Source organism: Pogoniulus pusillus, chromosome 20 (assembly GCF_015220805.1).
Source record: "Pogoniulus pusillus isolate bPogPus1 chromosome 20, bPogPus1.pri, whole genome shotgun sequence".
In the NCBI taxonomy this organism is placed as follows: domain Eukaryota; kingdom Metazoa; phylum Chordata; class Aves; order Piciformes; family Lybiidae; genus Pogoniulus; species Pogoniulus pusillus.
This window is the reverse complement of record NC_087283.1, coordinates 5,707,247-5,726,969: the sequence shown is the minus strand read 5'-3', so window position 1 is coordinate 5,726,969 and position 19,723 is coordinate 5,707,247. Positions and strand designations below refer to the sequence as shown.

The 19,723-nt window shown below is 40.6% G+C and overlaps 1 long non-coding RNA gene across 6 annotated transcripts in view; it reads left to right on the top strand.

Moving 5' to 3' along the window:
• The window catches only part of LOC135184324 (uncharacterized), a 413,331-nt gene that overhangs the window by 35,581 nt on the left and 358,027 nt on the right, over positions 1–19,723 (top strand). Inside the window, exon 1 of one of the 6 annotated variants that reach the window (XR_010305975.1) lies at positions 19,455–19,554. The exons of the other annotated variants lie outside the window; for them this stretch is intronic. This is a non-coding gene — a long non-coding RNA (uncharacterized LOC135184324). Of the gene's footprint in view, positions 1–19,454; positions 19,555–19,723 lie in introns of those variants that run through there. 6 annotated transcript variants of the gene reach the window in all.

Here is a 19,723-nt window from a genome sequence, read left to right as displayed (position 1 = left end):
AAGTGACTCATCAAATCATTGGCAGCAAAGGGGTAAAGATCCAGAAATTCCTATCTTTGTAGTCCCAGGTTTGTTTCACTGGATAAGATTTTCCCTTCCACTGAAAACACTGTTTTGAAGCTTGACCTGTTCAGTTAAACCATAGTCTCAACCATATCAGTATTACTGTATTTGTTTTAGAGACAGGTGAGCCTGGACTTAGAGCATAATCCATATTTGTTAAATGTGCAGAAGCCTATGCACAGGACTCATGCAAAGGTTTGGCAACAGATTTGTGAGCTGAATGGAGCTGATATGGGCTTACTCTTGTACATGTGGATGTCTGCAAATTCAGCATGGTCTAGACAAAGAATCCTTTTTTCCATCTAGAACCTTGAATCTCTCCCTCTTTTAGTGCATGCCATGTGTGCACCATGCCCTATATCACTTCAAGTGAAAAGAAAACTGGGGCCTGGGACTTCTGAGTCTCACTCAATGCTAACTGTAAAAGTGTATTTTATAGTGCAAATACTGACAAACTCAGATATCTAACTATAACATGATAATAAAGATATGCTTTACTGCATATCAGTGGGGGAACGAGGCTTGTAAAGGTACATACTTTGGCAAGGAAAAGGTGTTTTCCAGGTCAAAGTTGTTGCTCTAAAAAAGAATGCAGCAACAAAGTAACATAAATATTGAGCAGCTGACACCTTGAGTAGAAGTTATCAACTTGAAAGCTTAACTGCCAAGTTACTGTGTCTTGTGTTCATGTATCAAACATAATATATCTGCACGCTATTAATCTGATGTCAACAATATTGATCCTCTATGCGTGTAACTCCCATTGAGATCATTAGCAGATCTGTTTGTGAAAGGACTACAAGGCACTTGTATCACTAAACTGTATGAAGTTCATATTTGTTGGGAAGTATTTCACATGTGGAAGATGAGTAGAGTTTATTTTCCATCTATATGTCTTTTTTTCTTGGCCCGAATGTCTTTTGCTATCTACTTCCTCACTTTCTGTTCCTCCCAAGAGCAAAACAGAGGCTTATTTGCTGTAGTGACATCTCTGAAAATCTGCATGGCAGCATCACTGTTGCCTATGGAATAGTCATCATGTTCAATTTTGTTGATCCTGTATTTGTTTGCTGGAAAGCAAATCCATCTATTTATCTTCAAAGTCTATTTTCCCAGGTTTCTGTTGCTTAAAGAGCTCTATCCAACTAGAGCAGAGTCCTTGACTGCAAAAGCTTATGATATTAATGTTTTGCTCTGCTGTTCTAATGATCAGTGTGATGTTTTGAAAGTGTTCTGTCTTGTCAGCCCTGTTGTTTTTGCAGTCTGTGTTGATTTGGATGTCAGCTATGTTTCCAATAAACTTCTGAACTCTGAGTACTTTCTAGTGGGGAAGAAAAAAAGATGCTTTGTTTACCATGCTGTGAAAATTAAAGACCAAGGACTTTCAAAAATAGGAGCCTACAGTTAGGATCTTTTGTCTATGTTTAGATTTCTGAAGCTTGGCCTAATTAAAGAAAAAAAACCCAGCATCCAGGGGCTCCTATTTGGGGTCAGTACTCTCTGGACAGGCTTTCAGATACTCTGTGTGAGGAGGGTCTAGTCTTTAATACAGGTTTTGCTTATTTGCAGATTGTGAAGTACTTTTAAATTCAGGTTTACCTGGAGTTTTGGTTGAGTGGGGTGATACAGCACAGAACAAAATCACTACACAAACACAGCATAGTAACTGCATCCTGCTGCTGCATCTCAGCACAGGTATGATTCCCTTTGCTGGTCTCTGTGCTCCCTGTTGTGGTACTGAGTGTCTCTGGGACTGTCAGTTGAAGCCAGCTCAAGCTTGTTCTCTTCTTGAGAGTTCTCTTTTGTCGTTCAATCTTATACTCTGGGCTGAGACACATATGTGTTTGCTGTGCTGCTCTGGTTGGTTCAAGAGGACAATACTCTATTGATTATTTTAAGGAAGTCTGTTTGCCACTTGACACACTCAAATGTCTTTGTCTAAATCAAAGGCCACCCTCTGACTCGTTTGTGTTAAGTTCAGTTGCCTTGAAGAAAGCTGCTCTTCATTTTGAGCTTTGTGAGCACACCATCGTTGCCTGTCTTCTCTGAGCCACCACAGTAGAAGTTCATTGATTGATCACAACCTCAGTTTTCAGTGTGAAGTGGACTGTGGCAGTTCCTGCTGCTTTATAGTGTGCAGTTGGCATTTCAAGGACAACTCAATAGCAAAAACTGTAAATGTTGGCTGTGGACTTGGTTTGGATTGTACATCTGGTTTGTTCATGCTTGTGGTATTTGGGGAGCCTGGAAGGAGAGGAAGAATATTTCCTTGGCTAAAAATTGGTTTCTGTTTTGAAGAGAGCTCTTGCATATTTATTTGGAATAAAATTTCCCTTCTGTGTTTTTGGGCAAGAACATAACAAACCAGAAAAACAAACAAGCAGAACTCCAAAAGACATTGGAATGAATTACCTTCACTCTGATGAGCATCAGCTATGGAAGGAATTTTGGCATATGAAATTTGAAGTAAAGTTTCTGTGGTTGTATTTTTCAAGCAGGAACAAAGCAAACAGAATAAGTAGTTGGAACAAACTGTTTTGCTTTCATGTCAAGGGTGCCAGAGTGAAGGGAAAGAAACTTAAGATGCTTCTGACTGAAGATTGCATTTTCATTTATATATATGGAAAAGAAGATATTGGCTAATTCAACTTACAAGACAGAGATGAACACATACATTTAAAGCCTTGAAGGACTAGTGAAAGGTCAAATGTGTATTCTCAGTTCCTGGGCTGCAGCAGGATTTGAGATTTGTCAAGGTTTACTTGACCATCTCCAGCTCTTCAGGAGGTGCCTGTGTGCAGAAGAGAAACTCTCCTGATTTCTCTTCTGGATGTTTTCTGGAACTTTTGACTAAGGCAGCCCCTATGGCTTTAGCTGTCACAACAAAATTCACCTTTTGAGGAGGTGTATAGTAGAGAAATCCTTGTTCTGGACCCACTGGGCTGGAAATCATAGAATCAAACGGGTTGGAAGAGACCTCCAAGATCATCCATTCCAACCTAGCCCAAAGTCCTATCCAGTCATCTAGACCATGGAACTAAGTGCCTCATCCAGTCTTTTCTTGAACACCTCCAGGGACAGTGACTCAACCACCTCCCTGGGCAGCCCATTCCAATGGCAAATCACCTGCATCTTCTGCTGGTCCTGCATTGCTTTGGGACTTGCCCTGAGGAGCACCAGAGGTTGCAGTGTGGCATGGGCAAATCCCCAGAGCATTCCCCAGGATCTAACTCCTATGATGTATTACTATGACGTATTTACCTTTTGAAAAGTGTAAAATGAAATGGTGTAGAACATAATGGACATCTCCTGGATGTTTTAGTGTCTTTTTGTCTTTCTACTAGCAGCTGCAACCCAACTTGCACTTCGCTATTTTTAGTGTAGAGGTCAGTCTTAGAAATGTGTCCTCAAGTGCTCTCTGGCAAGCCCATGCAGCTGGCTGTGCCAAGGGGTAAGCTGGGTTTCCTAGAAGTTAATGAGAGCCTAAACGAGTCACCTAAAAGTCAGTACCTGAGATAGGAAAGCAGCTGTGGAGCCCAGACTGCTCCATCTCTTGCTATAAACAGTAGGCAATGCTCCCATTGCTAATATAAGCAAGAAGTTCAGAAACAAAGTGTGGCTATTAGCATAATCTCAAGAGTTTCCTAAGACTATCCCAGTTTAATACATTTTATTAATAATGAATTTATTTTTTAACTCCAGCACGTGCAGCTGCCATTTTGAGCATTAACCTTGGTCAGAATATGCCTGTTGGGGATGTTCCTGTTAATGAAGTAACTCGCTGCAGAGATGCCATAATATCCTGGCAATCTGCATACTCTCTGGCCAAAGTACTTAAAGTTTAAGCTTCTTCTTGAATATATTGGTTGGAAACATGCCGCTTTTAGAAGCTAGATATTTCTTATTGGATTTGATAGGAAATATAAATTGGGTTTGGAAAAGGGCTCACCCTTCAAGCCCTCGATTCTCCCTATTAAGATTTTCCTTGCAACTTGGCCTCTTTTAAACTCCCATCTCGTGCATACTCTTTTCTAATCTGATACCTCAGTGTACATATCTAAACATGATCAGTGACAGTTTTAGCTGCGGGGTGAGACTTTCTGTGACAAGGGCAGTGAGCTCTGATTTGAGACCATTCATTGCAAGTGACTTCAGCTGTCTCTTCAAGTGACATCCAGCTACTTGAGGAATGGAGGATGACGAAAGTTCTTTGGACAGAAAACTTTCACTGACAAGAAGGTGACAGGTCCTTGCACAGCTGGTCTCTGATATGCCTTGGAAGAGGCCTACATAGTTACTAATTTAAGTTTATCGGTGGCTGCAAGCATGGAGCAGACAAGTTCTTGTAGATTTGTAACTCATCTGCAGGAATGACAGGAGTTGGAGCTACACTTACGGTGCTTGCGTTGTTGTGTAACGTTTCCAATAGCCCATGTTTATTTAAAGTGCTAAGTAAACTGAACTGCAAGCTCCTCTCATTAATGCTTCTTAACGTGTAGCTGCACATGGTGTATTCTGTTAATTTGTTCATGTGTCTAAAGTGGACACTGACCTTTTTTAATGGTCTGTCAAGTCAGAGTAATGGGCTCTCTCAGGGCTGTCTATTTTCTACCTTTCTTTTTTTTCCCTCCCTGTCCTAATTTTCCACAGTATCTCCCATCAACTTTTCAACTCTAGTGGTGCTATTGAGAATGAAATCTCTTCATGCGTGGGAGGTGGGTGGCTGTTATTTTAAAGGGACCTCTTGCCTTGCTCTAGACAAACACATGCAACTCCTAAGTGGCTGTGCTGTGTGCTCACTATTGTTCCTGATGCCAGTAACACTGGAGGGGAATCCAGAAACCCTTCCAAACCAGCAGAGTGATGTGGTGGCCAGAACACACCCAAGCAAACTTTTTGCAGAGCATAAGGTGTAAAAGTGCTGACCACTCCACAAGCAGCTGTGATGCTGTTGGGTACCTTTGCTGTCACCTAGTTAGGAATGTGGGTGTTTTGATTCCTGCTCCACTTTGGCCTCTGTCGAGTTGTTATACTATGGGCACATACATATCTGTGTGTATGCAGCTTTGAGTATGGCCAGTGCCTGCTGTGATGAATCCACACCTGGGAAAAAAAGTGTCTGCTTTTTGAATATCAAGTGGCACTTGGAATAAAGTATGATGGAAACCTCAAAAATTTGAGGCTCTTGAGGCCAACCATAACCCAAAGAAATGAGGTGATTTGTTACCTTTGAATAATGCCATTAGGATAGATCTGATTTCAGAGGCTTTCCCAACATCACTTCTGACTCCTGTTCCCACCACCTACCCTTGCTCAGCTTGTTGTGTGGTTGTGCTCCAAGTGTCCAGGAATTGCTGTGTGGTGTTCTTGAAGAACGTTTCACTTACTTGGCTTGAGCCTGGCCAAGGAAATGGTCAGATTGACACAAGAAGGACAGTCACTTCCAGTGTGTGGCAGTGGAGGCGTGGGTCAGCCAAATGCATTAGGGTGCTGCTGACAGAAGAGCCATGCTAGAGTGCTATCTGAATGGGCTGTTAAAGGGAAGAGAGGAGAAGTGAGACATGTGAAGGAAGCAACGGAGAGCACAGCAACATAAACACTGGGTGGTCTTGAACTGAGCTCTGGGGGAAGTGTGGCCGTTTACACCGCTCAAAAACTTGTCCTCTTCTGTGTATGGGGAGTTTTTTTCACCTTATCAGTACAGTTTCAGCTTTCCAGTAAGGTCTTTACTTTCTGTGTCTATGGCCTGGTTTACATTTAAGATTTCAGAAATATAATCTGTTTCTCAGCAGTTGTGTTTAGTCCACAGCTGGTGTAAGTCAGCAGAGCTCAACTGATTGCACAGGAGTTACACTACTTGAGGCTTTGGCCCTTGGTAAATAAACACCAGCATGCATTATTGCACAGATTTGACCTCATTTGTTTTGGCTTTTTCCATTTCCCTGACACATCATTGAGCAAATTGTCACTAGAGCGAGGGACTAGGAGATTTGATAATTAAATATTGCATAGAGGATAATAAAGTGTGAGTAAAATTAGTTCTATGGTTCAACATACATGTCTTTTTATAGTGATTTCTTTGCTAGTTGGGAAAGATGAGCTCTGTGTAATGCCACATCAACAGTTTGCTGTAGAGTTAAAAGGACCAAGTGCACCTCTTATAAGATACTTTGTTGACAGTTAAAAAATTATGTATCTATTATTCATGCTGAGCAGTCTGACAGGTGGAATGTTGCCCTAACTTTCGCATGGCAGATGAGGAAATTGGGAAGCATTGCAGCTTGTAAAGGCGGTGGGCTTTGTTTAAAGGAACCCTGTCTTCTTGGGAGCCTGATTTGTGATACAACTGAGTTGCAGCTTGGTAGGCTCAGCACTACAATGGCAAAACTTGATTTCAGCAGGGCTGTAATTTGGCTTTCTCATTTACAACTAAGGTCACAGGTGCTGAAACTTGATGCAAGCAAGGAATTAATTTTTTTTGCTGTAAGTCACTCTCTGTGAAGGAATGAGTGATGATTGTCAGTGACTCATCTGCATGAGCTGATAAAACACAATGTTGTGAAGCCCCTTCCTGGAGGCTTGGCTTAGCATGATGTCATGTGAGAGATGCTCAGCAATGAAAGAAGAACGTTTGCAGGTGTCTGGGGCTCTTCTCTTCCTGAAGCCTCTATGCTGCTCTTTAATCAAAATTCCATAGATGCATAAATTAACAGTGTGTTGTGAGATGTCTGCTTTGCACTTGATGATTGCACTTTGCTTGCCATTGGAATGTGGTAGTTGTATACCAAAGGAAACTTGTTTCCCTTTAACAAAGATTACCTGTACATGAAAGATGTTGCAGGGAGCACATCTTACTTAGAAAGCTGACCATAGTGGAGGGTTCAGTCCTTCAATCATTAAGATCTGTGTGATTTTTGTTGTCCAGCTGCTCTTCTCTTGCTTTCAAGTGCACATCCCAGGCCTCTTCTGCAGCCACATTTGTCCTATGTTTCTAGGATATTAGTCAATATGCCTAATGCAGAGGTGCATGCCAGTGAGAATTTTTCACTTTAGCCTTGCAGTGTGGAGGAGTAAGATGCTGGAGACAACCCTAGAAATTAGTGGTAGCAGGGAAAGGATGTCCCATCTAGGTTTGATCTGAATAAAGCTTGAGGTGCACTCAGTTCCTGGGGGGGTAATACTCATTCTCAGCAATCTTGGGATTCTTCTGCAAGGAGCCAGGTAGCAATTCCATTTAAAGTGGATGCTCATCATAGAGGCAATGGCTTGGATTGTGCCTTGGGGATCAGAATCTGTCCTTTGACTTAGTGCTGAGCAAGCACATTTAAAAATAAAAGAAATGGAAGCAGATGAGTCCAGCTAATAAACTTTTTACTAACCTCTCTCATACTCTTTGCTCTCAAGCACACTTTTGAAACTGAGGTGACTCCTCTGAAAGTGTGGCAGGGTGTGCTGTGTTTCTCCCCATTGAGGTGGGCAGCCTGCTGTGGGGACATCAGAGCTTCTGGTGGTGTATGAGCATGTGCATGGAGATGCTCAGAACACTCTTTGCTGTACTTCATGTACCTCATGTAAAACCAGGTGCGCTCTACACCTGCACATTCCTTAGTCTCTCCAGGAGGATGAAGGCAGGTACAGAGCAATAAGGAAATACCTCTGTAAAGTGTTCATCTTGCTTGATACACTCTTTCATAGGCCCTAGGCCCTCAGGCTGGTTGGGTGTTGCAGTTAACTGTGGTGTCGTAGACCTGAATTCCCTGGGTTCCAAGGACAGGCCTAAGAAGGTAGATTGTGAAGGGAGCTGTTTAGTTAATCTGCACCATCCAATGGTTGCACATTGTATGCCTGTGAATGCTAACCCAAGACCTGTCTGTGGGTGAGCCAGAGAATGTTTCATGACTGCCTGTGCTAAAAAAGGCAGTGAGGAGAAGTGTGGCTGTGGTATTGCCCAGGACTGCATCAGGGCTCTGAAAAGTAGAACAAATTGTGCAGGACAGGGGAATAGCACAGTCTATATTTTTATCCCATCTGGCAGGACTCTTGGGAAGGGTTTGCATCCCTTCAGACCTAGTGTTCTGTCCGATGATGGCTGGAAGTCCCAAGCTGAGCCAACAACATTTCATCACTGTGTGATTTCTGTGGTGTGGAAGCAGAAGTGCCTGAGGCTTTGTATTTATCTGTGTCTGGTTTCTCAAGAACTCTAAGCATAGATTTATCTGTATAAGGAAATTAATTTCGTTCAAGGGAGAATCTGAAGCAGAATGCAGAAATTATTCTGGAATAAGGCAGGTTAAGTTGTTAGTTAAATCAGTTCTCTCCCCTGTGACAAATAGATCAAGAAGGTGGACAATTTATTGAGTAAATTGCCCAGAGATGTCTAACTTATTTGCAGCATCATTTTCACTCAAACCTGAGGAATGTGAGGCTAGATTTCAGCTGACTATATTGCATTCCACTCTAGAGCCAGAAACAGGATCCTCGCTGTTATAAATTGATTAATGAAGCTATTGTTATTTAGATGAGACCCTAAGGCTTGTAATGCCTGAGTTTTAGCATAAATGACCAACTGAGCCATTCTTTAGGAGGAGAGCTTTAGAAAGTCATTTGTCTAGTTCAGAAGCAGAAAATATAATGACTTGCATTGTTTTGGCGCTTTTCATTGTCTGCGTTGCCTCCCAAAATGACTGTGCCTGATTTACTTTTTTTTATCTCCTGCTGAACCTGTGTGGCATCACATTAGCATGGCACATGAAGATCCTGAGGTGAAAATAAATCCACAAAGATAAATATCAAACTTTGAGATGCTATTCCATGTAACTGAATGTTTATCTGAACTTCACACACGGCATCCAGTTAGATAATTTGCCCACAAGGCAGGTTTGTTTCATTTTTCACAATGTTCTGCTACTTGAGATTGTTTATTCACTGCAGCAGAGCTAGGGTCTAGCCTGACTTGTTAAGCAAGCACTGTGAGGTTAGATGCTGCAGTGCCATCTTTCATGGAAAACTCGGAGTGAGAAGTGATGAACCATTGCCCAGTCCATCGTGTTCCAGGACAGGCTAGAACAACTGGTGAGCATGCAACTGCAGAGGTAAGAGAAGAGTCCTCCCTTGTGGAATTATCTTTTTCCTTGGATCCCTTCTGCTTGCTCTGTAATAACCTTACACCAAAATTCTGAAACTCCTGATAGAATATTTTTTATTTATTAATTTTTTAGAAAGAAAAAAAGACCAAGATGAGGGTGAATGTATCTGCAGTTAACCTCCTGGATGTGTATTTAATTAGTAAAAGAGAGAGGATAAGATATTTATTCCACCAGTAAGCACAAAAACCTTATTTCAGGCTTCTAATTGAAGTTTAATAATTAGTATTAGATGCTCCTATGTTAGATGTTTCTTTACACTTAAGAATCATCACTATATGAATTCGCTTGGCAAGTGAAGCAGAGCTGATGTGCTGCATTAATTGCAGTACATCTTGAAAGGCACTGTCGCAGGAGTCCTGTTCCTTTCCACCTCTCTCTATGTGGAGTTAAACTGTCCACTGAAAATTTAGCAAACTTAAACTGCAGCCAAAGAAAACATCTGCTTTGGACATGACTTACTTGTATTTTCTAGCAGGAGGGCTCCATATATCAGTGCCTTGCCTTGTCTAATTTCATTAACGTGATCTTGTGTCCATCCTGTGGCAGTTTAATAGCCATTATTTGTGGCCTTCATCAAATAAAGCGTTGACCATAAATCCAACTTCACGTAAATGAAGATATAAATGTCAATCTGCATTACTCTGCAATATTTATTATTTTAATTAAACAAAACTGATTGTGACATTTATTAGCTCACAAGTTCCTTGTTAATGACAATGAATAGCAAAAAATCCTTTTGCTTAGTTTAGAATTTAAAAAAAAAAGCTGCTTATTTTTTTTATCACTCTTAGATATTTTCATAATGTTACTGTCTTAAGTCATCAGAGTTGGAAGTCTGTTTAGTACACAATGTTTGCGCTTCTTTTTGGGAGCTAAACTAGTTAGTGATGCCAAACATGACAGGAAGGAACAAATGTGTTAGGGAAATGAACATAGTGCTTTTGTTAATTACTTCAGAATACAAGTATTTACTTTTAACCAAGCCAATTACTTTCTTGTACTCTAGCAGAAATTCTCCACTCTGAAGTCAGGTATTCTAGGTTTATGCTTTTAGTACTCAAACTTTCTTCAATATGAGGACAACAGCCTGCATCCTAAATGATTTAATTTCCAAAGTGAAAGATACAAGATAATCTATAATTTTAAGATAGCAAAGTCCAATCCTGTGTAATTTAGCCCCAAATACAGAAATCCATTGCAAATTAGAGGCTCTTCTTATTTATTCTCCTTTGGTTCTTTTGTTCATTGTGCTTTTAATGTACCAAAAGAAAAGTACATGTTATTGTCATGGGATATAGGTAAAGATAATGGATCAAAGTCCATGGTTTGGATGCTGCCAGAATGCTTTAATGTGGCAAATTTTCTATGTCAATAAGAAGTGTAAGAATGAAGGTTTGGTGTTTTATATGTTCTTTCACTTATCGGGAGTCAGATTCCATCAAAACAGACATCACAGCAGCCCTGTCTAGGGCAGGAACAGCTTTTTTTATGTGAGAATGAAGTCATCAGTTTCTTACCAAATAGACTATTTCAAAAAGTATCTGCATAAAGGAGATGTTAACTCTTCTTTAGGAAGCAAAACAACTGAGCTACAGTTTATCTTTTTATATCAGAAAATAGCCATCCTGTTTCTAATGAAATCAGTGGGAAAATGCCAATTAACTCAGCTGGAAGTGTGGAAACATAGGAAATAGGGATTAAAATGAGAGCTCATCTTTCTTTGTATAAACTTCATTTGTATTTGTGTGTTTCTTCCCACAATGTTTCCCTGAAAATGAATGGAAATACTCTCATTGACTTAAAGGGAAACTGATTCAGATCTTCAAACCTCAGTTTTCAGAACAGTTTCAAATGTTTTCTACAGATCTCTATCACAGTGAGGCTTTCAGGCTTTCAAGCAGGAAAACACTAAACAGTCTGTATTTCAGGTCACTTTTAAGTAAAACTGTTTATAGTGTGCTTGTAACAAAGCTGGTCAGGAGGTTGCTGTCTGGATCAAATCCTATTGCTCAGCTCGAATTTAATTCCATTAAAGAGGAGAAAATACTGCTCTGGAGTTTATCCTTTTGGCCAGTATTAACCACATGTATTCATAACACTCTTTAATTACTAGATATTATCTTTTCAAGCTGAGTGCCCAGCACTATATGGCATGACATACAAGAAAAAGATTTAGCAAAAGCACAGCTGAGAAGCTGGTGCAGAAGAGGCTCTGGAATTGGAGTAAAAGACACTGCGTTTTTCAGGTACCGCTCTCCTGCATTTGTTTCCAGGCTTAGTTCCTGTAATTAAATTACCAAGAAAATGCTTTTTCCTTTACCAAAATCTAAAGCCCCTTAAGTAAAGCCAAGAATACTTCTGAAATGGAGTCTTGAAGTTAGCAGGTTTATTTTCAGCATCATTCTTTCAAAAAGTACTGAAAGCCTTTTCCCACCTGATTCTGTATGCAGCTGTGTAGGTATATTGCTACATAACACTGTGGTGTTCCTCCTGAGTTTACTGTCATGTATTTTCACTTAATTTTGTTTGTGAGAGCAATCTCTGCCTGTATAGATTTGTAGTATTTCTTTTAAGCTTTTCTAGCAGCATCGTGTTCCACGGGGGAGGTGAAAACACTCTCTTCTTTTCTTTTCTTGCAATGACATGAGATATGGCAAAGTCAAGATAACCACTGACACAGTGCTCCACTTACTGCTTCCTTCCAACCTGGTTTTGTGCTCTTGTTGGGTCAGGAGCTTGTGAGAGATTTTTACATTTGCACACAGAGAGAAATAATTTACTCTCCACATGCTGATCCTGACAACGAAGTTCCATTTGCAGCATCTGCCCTGATGCCTCATCTGAGTACTGCTTAGTCCTTTGCTCCAAAGTCTTGCTGGCTGTCAGATGAAAGTGACTTTTAGCCTGCTAGAAGTTCAGTACTTTGCAGCACGGTTGGTTTGCCCTGTTGAAACCCTGTAACACAGTCAAAATGAATTAACTTCTAGAGTTGTATTTTGATATTTGGTCATATTTGCTAGACAAGATCTTTGTCTTGTTATCATGTAAAATAGGAATTCTTGTTCTCTGAAGCTGCCTTGGATTACTTTTATGTTTTTTCTTCTATGTCAAGACTGCTGTGACTGCCTGAAACTCTCCTAGGCATCCTGAGTTTCATGGCCATTTCAGTGTCAGATTAGGTTGTGTAATTCTCTGATACCAAAATGGCTTAGAAGGATTCAGTAACTACTTGGCTTGTGCTCTAGAAATTGAAAGGAGTCTGTGCCATCCCTAAGTCTTACCAGTCTTCAGTCATTCTGATTTCTTGATTCCTTGTTCTAACATGAATTTCATTTCCTTCTGTGTTTGTTCTTCCCCTGGGAAATTAATCTGAGTTCTGACATGTGTTCTTGATCTTCTTTGTTGAATCTGAGGCAAATAATTGATGTTGTTCTTCATAGTGGCTATGCGTCCTGCCAATAAACTATACTTCATGCTGCTTTGAGGCATTGTCTTTTCTTCTATTGATAGTTCTTGCTTTTGCACCTAAAAATAAACTACCACTTTCCAAGAGAGTGGCATTTTGTTTCTTTCCACTTCTTGTGCTCTCTTCAGTTTGTATTTAGTGTTCTCTGCTGTGGCTGATTGACCCTCTCATTCCATGTGCATCTTTGCTGTGCAAAGTGAGAAGGAGTCTGGCCTTCTAGGCTCATTTTCTGAAGTGTCACTGATTTGTTCTGTTACTTTGGGCAAGTCACTTAATCTCACTGTGGTGCAGTTTATCCACTATAAAATAAGTCTAATAATCCTTGCCCGCTTTGCTGAGCCCTGAATCTTGTTTGCCTTCTTTACATGTGCAGTCCTAAGGGTATTATAAAGCTTCAATTATTAATGTTTGGAAAGTGCTTTGAGATCTTTGGATGGAAATCCCTGTATAATCATATTTAGCACTTAGCATTTCACAGCACAGTGCAGACGCTACGTAATCCTCGGAATACTCCTGTGAGACAGAATTACCTGTCAATACAATTATTATCCTCACTTTACTGGATAGTGAGGCAGAAGGATTAGGACCTAATCCTTCTTCTCTTCAAATAAATGGAAGCTCTTCTCTGGACTTTAGCAGGAGAAGGAAGAAGTCTTCTGTGCCGCATCAAGTTTTGAGCTCAGTCTGGCATACCAACCTACACTCAACCTCCTAGAGCCTCCTTCCTTTCTGTAGTACATAGTTTGGTATTTCCTGCTCATGTTACGTAGACTTACATGAATGATTTTTTAACCTTCCTCCTTAGAATTCTGGGGTTTGCCTTTTATATCATTTTATTGGTTTTGTGATTATGTGGTTTTATATCTTTCCAAGTGCCATTGAGTTGACTTCCTGATGCTGCATTTAACCCTGGGACATCTATTGCTGGTCATGTTTTTCCACATCGCCTTTGCAATCCTCTTCCCTCACTGATATACCCAGTTTTCATCTTGTGGCTATTGTACATACTACTCTATCATGCTTAAAATAATTTCATGGCTGTGATTATGCTAACCTGGCCTTTATTTCCTCACTGTTATTTCATTCCATTCCAATATTAGACAAGTCAGTCCTGTCTCACATTGCGTGGATGCTCAGGATCCACAGCCTTCCCCTGGAAATGCTAAACAAGGCGGTGCTAGAAAAAGACTACAGGAACAAGTCTTTAAAATGTGAATAAAAAATATTATAAGAAATCTCTTAAGTGAAGGGGATTTTGGTTGGGAGGCCATGGTAAGGTCATTCTTCACAGAAATAAGCTCAGCTCTAAAACTTGTTTGTCAAAAAAAGACAAATCAGTCTTTGAGTTGCATGATGCAAGCATGTAAGAGAAGAAATTCTTTCTTAACATCAGATAGTGACCACACTATTGAAGGATCACCAAAATGAGCAGAATATGGCCTAAAAGAATGAGACAAAACAGTTTATCATCTTTGAAAATGGTGTTTCTCATTGTGTTGGCTCCCTTTTGTTCAAGGGACCATTCTGGAGTATGCTACTGCTCAGTGTAAAGAAAGATGCTTCCATCCATACTGATTTGTTTCTGAAGACACTCTCAGTTTTGAGTAGAGTCTTGGTGCACCTGGAACTGGTGTCTGTGGAAGAGGATTCAAGGCTGGGGCTTGGTCGTAGCTGCTGATGGTCCCTCTTCCTTCTTCAGCTGAGAAGTTCTGTAAGACCTTCTTCCATAGCACCTCTGTGCAGTGCTGGCAAAGTCTTTTGGACAGAAGCCGGGTTCTGGGCATTGCCATAGGCTCTCAGGGGGACAGTAATAACTCTGGCCAAAGCAGTGTTAAGCTAATTAAATCCATCAGCAGTAGCACTGTATTTCTAGCAACTTCTTTGCTTGGAATGGCTATAATTGAGCATTAAAGGTAAAATCAATTCTGTAAGGGTAAATACTTTTGTAGTACTGTGACCATGACCTGTAAGATAACAACCTGACACTAATTTTTAGGGATCATATATTCACATATGCTGTCACTGTAGAGTGAGTAACACGATTGGAAGTAGGCCTGTGCATTTTTGAGAATGCATTTACAGTTTAACATGCTGTTACAAATGTAAGGAGCCTCCTTCTCTCTCCCTCTAATTTTTTTTTCACCAGCTTGACAGTTTTTCAAACATATTCACTGTCAGCCCTAACAACCTGTCAACAACTGCCATTATGTGAAAATTGCAAAGACTTGCTTGAGCACTGTGAAAACTGACAGACATGCCACAAGGATAAGTTCCTCAGAAAGAGAGGGCTAAAACTTTTGAAAGGTGCTTCAGCCCTTCCAAGGCAAAATGAACAGTCAGATATCAGGGAGAAAAAAATATACACTTGTCACATCTGATATCTATTTCTTTCCCCCACAAATTGAGGTGTATGTGAAAGAATAAAACATTGGTAAGTCACACAGTTTGTCCTAATCTGAGTTGGTGCCATTTTCCTCACTGTCAAGCATATATGCAAGAAAGGCCAAATTTATCCACTGTATAAATCCATTGTCTGTTTGACTGGTACAAATCCCAGGGAACTGGGATGGAATTCACCTTTAGAGAAAATCTTTCATAAAGGAAATATTCTTTTTTTTTTCCCAGTGTGTCATTTAGTGTAATGGAATTTAGTTATTCTACTGAACATTATAAATAAATATGCTCAGAAGTGATCCTGAAATGCTTTGAGCATCCTATAGGGCTCATTGTTTTGTTTTATGTGTGTTAAACAGCTACAGTTCTGCTGACACTCATGAGTTTATTGGCTTTTGAAATTGGTATAATAGTAAGCATCTGTGGTGAGCATCTGTGTTACCTGTTGAGCAGATTTGTGGACGAAGGACAGTGTTAGAGTGTGTCTATTCTGTGCACTTGTGCATTGTGTGTGAGTAATACAACCACTGAAATCATAACAATTCTATTACTTTATGATTGGAAAAGACACCTAAGATCATTGAGTCCAACTGTCAACCCAAGGATGCCATGGCCATTAAACCGTGCCCTGAGGTGCCACGTCCCCGTGTGTTGTCACCTTCAGGGATGGTGACTCCACCACCTCCCTGGGCAATCTATTCAAAAGCCTGACCACTCTTTCAGCAAAGAAATTTTTCATAATGTCTAACCTAAATCTCCTCTGGCACAATTTCAGGCCACGTCAATCTCTGGGATTCTGCTCTTCAAACAACTTGGGGAAAGGTGGCATCTGAACTCTTTAATAAAGCTCTTTAATAATGGCACTGGGAGATGTTCAGGATGGTCAAACAGCCTGAGAAATTCTCAAGCTATGAATTTCCTGACAGTTACTGTATCATTGTAGGCATTGTTCCTAAGTCATGAGCAGTCAAGAGCCACTGAAGATGCTGATTCTCAGCGTGTGGATTGCTCCTCTGGTGACTGTAACGGATGGGCTCTCAAGTTGTATCACTGTTACATCTATTTCTCATTTGAAGCCCCATATGACTTTAGTAGAAGGGCTGTGAACTGAACTTAATTAGAAAATTCATGTACAGTTAGCTTTGAAATGTTCCCCATGGTGCTGAGCTGCTGAAAGAGTTTTAAATCCTAAACTGCCTCCCTTTTTTTGTCATTTACCATCTGTCCCATGGGAACGTATTTGTACCTTGATTTATGCGTTGATTCTGGTGGGATTTCTGAACAAAAACCCATGTGAATATACCTGTTCCTTTTAAAGAGAAACAAACCCCCCCAACCCTCCAGTGACACTGAAGTTTCTTTTGCTGAATGTATATGAAATGGGGCACATATGACTATATGAAATCATAGGCATGACTTGTCTAGATTGCATAGGAAATCACAGCTAATCTTAGGGAAAATGGAGCTGTAAAATAAAGTAATGTTTATATTCTAGTTTCTAAGATTTGACTTTCATACATTTGAATGATCATAGGCTGGAACACCTATCCTGTGAGGACAGGCTGAGGGAGTTAGGGTAGTTCAGCCTGGAGAAGACTCTGGGGACACCCGATAGCAGCCTTCCGGTACCTGAAGGGGACTACAAGAAGGCTGCAGAGGGACCATTTACAAAGGCCTGCAATGACAGGATGAGGGACAGTGATTTGAAATCCAAGGGTATCTGTGGTCTGTGTTACATAGTATTGTCCTGGTCTTAGTATTGTCTTGCTCTGGCAGGGGAGTTGGACTCAATGATCTCCTGGGTTTCCCTTCCAACCCCTAATATCCTGTGAGATTTAGGCTGGATGTTAGGAGAAAGTTCTTTACCATGAGGTTGGTGGAACACTGGAACAGATTGCCCAGGGAGGTATTTGAGTCCCTATCCTTGGAGGTATTCGAAGTCAAGCTTGACAGGGCCTTGGGCAACCTAAATTAGGAGGATGTTCCTGCTCACTGCAGGGGGATTGGACTAGATGGCCTTTGGAAGTCCCTTCTGACCCAAACCATTCTATGAGGTCTACCGGGGGACTTCCATTGTCACTGAGTCCCAGAAGATGCTCAGCACCTTGCCAATTTACCCATCAGAAACTATTAGTGATAGTGACATGTTCTTGTGATGCAATGATGATTTTCAACCCTTTTGTAGCCACCATCTGTGGCCAAGGGTAATTAATTCAGTGCTTTCATCTGTATTTCCCACATGCAGGATAGCTTCCTGATACTTGTTTTTGGGAGCTGAGAGAATAAAGTGGGAGCTGAGGCTGCTGAGATCTTCCAGTGAGGAAGTAACAGTAATGCTTAGACAGGCATCCAAACAACCCAAATGTCCTATAAAAAAACCCCCAACACATCCAACTCAGAAACACGAACAAGAAACAGCTACATTCCCATTCCCTGATAAAATATGGCTAAGGTCTCTTTGGGTGCGTGGGCTTCTGTGATTGCCTGTGCTCATTACCAGCATTTTCATTGTTGAAAATGCTGTAATGCCAACTTAAAAAAGCCCTTCAAGAATCTGCTTATTAATAATCATCCTGCAGCACCTCATTTTGCCTATTGTCAACTTGAGTAAGAGGAGCTTCTCCTCTCTGTGTGTGTGTCTGTGTGTGTGTATATATATTTAACAGCTTCTCATTAGAAGATACTTAATTGTCCATTAACCTTAAGCTCAGAGCTGTGTCATACAGTGCATTGTGGTCACTTAGAACAATGTTTCCTGTAGGAGAAGACACCATAAGGGGCCTAAAATAACACAACTCTGAAAGATAAAGAACTTTTATATTTCTGTTTTAATGTCTTCTATTATTTCTTCCCCACACACACTTTTTTCATTGCAGTGTAAGTGTGCCAGGGTCTAGTTGACTGGATAGGGCTGGGTGATAGGTTGGACTGGATGATCTTGGAGGTCTCTTCCAACCTGGTTGATTCTATGATAATGCTCATGGCATAGTCTTTCTGGGTAGATATTCTTTGGGTTGAAAGGTTGAAAAGAATATTTCAAGCACTTAGCAGCACAATAAATGATGTTTAATACAATGCTTCTTTTTTCTTGTAACCTGTCATGTTCATTTTCTATAGAGACACAATCCTACTAGTTCTTTCCTTTCCTGAGCTACATAAGCAAAGGGTATCCTTTGATTTAATTCTTACCTGGTGATCTGATCCTGGGTCACAGATGAGCTTAAATGAAAACTGCAGTGATATTGAACTAATTGACTCTAAGCTGTGGCAACCTGTTGCAAGATTGCGGTGAGACCTGAAAAAGCACTCGAGTTGCTCCTCAAATCCTCTGGCTGCAAGGGGTTACCTTTGGTCTTTTCCCTCAATTTTGTTGTTGTTCTTAAGATGGAGATCATTCAGGTAATAGAGGGAACTGAAATAGGATCTGGCTTTTATTAAACAAGAGACTGCCTGTGTATTTCGAGCGTCTTTCAGTACTTGTGGGAATATGTAAGGTTATAAATCAGAGAGAGAAAACACTGTAGCACTTCAATAAAACATCCTGCTCTAGAGTGTCTGGGACAGAGAACATGAGCATTTCACTACTTTCATGGAATATAGTAAGTCACTCAGAAGACAAAGTGCTTGTAATTTCTTGTTCTAATGTGTAACATTCTCGGGCAGGATGCCAATCCAGGGCTGCTACCTAGAGGCAAAGGACCTGGCGCTTCGAAGTAATGTCCCTTCTCTGGAAAGCACTCAGGGTGGAATTCAAATCTTGCCCTGTATCAGGAATGTTCTTGGTTTTGCTATTCAGCATTCTGGAAAGTGATTTTTAAATATGTTAAAAAAAAAACAAAAAAAAAGCTGCCTTGGCCAAATTCTAAGTACTTTCCTCCTAACCTGCACTTCTTTCTAATCAATTTCTATGGTCCTACATTCATATGGACTTGTTCAATCCACAAAAATATTCCCACCACTCTCTTTAAAACTACCTGCAGGGTACAAGACCTGCCTAGGACCAGAAAAGGACTAATAAACATTTCCCAGAAGGACTTTTCATTTGCAGAAGACAGGTTTCAGTTGTCCATCTTGGCACATCTATGAAGAAATATTGATTCCAAGGATTCCGAAGACATCAGATGGTTTCAGGAAGGAAGGCTCATGTTTTTTTCATCCACCACCATTCCAGTTCATCTTTTTTAAACCCTGCTGTGACTCTGGAGTTCAGGCACCAAGCATTACTTGTCTGCCTCAGCCAGTCACTTTTGACATCAAGTGTACTTGATCTGGGACTGGTAGTTGACTTCAAACATTGTTCATGTGAATGGGTCTGGCAGCTGGGAGACTGCAAAAAAAAGTGCAAGAACAGTGATTCTTGTTTTCTGTCTTCAAAACAGATCTATTGTACTGTTTCTGCTGGCTGTTTTGAAGAATCTTGACTTTGAAGCTGGAGAGAAATCATTATCTAAGTTGCATTCATTTAAAGTTGAGGCCAGTGGTCTTGTAAGTGATCACTCTTATGAACCTACTCCGTGAAAGGGTGAGGAGAATGCTGCTTTATTATAAGGCCATTTAAATAAGAGGGGGAAAAAAGTCCATGCACTCTGACTGCACAGAGTATATTGCTTGTTGTCCCAGCTCCTAGCATTTGATTACAGAGCATAACTATTTC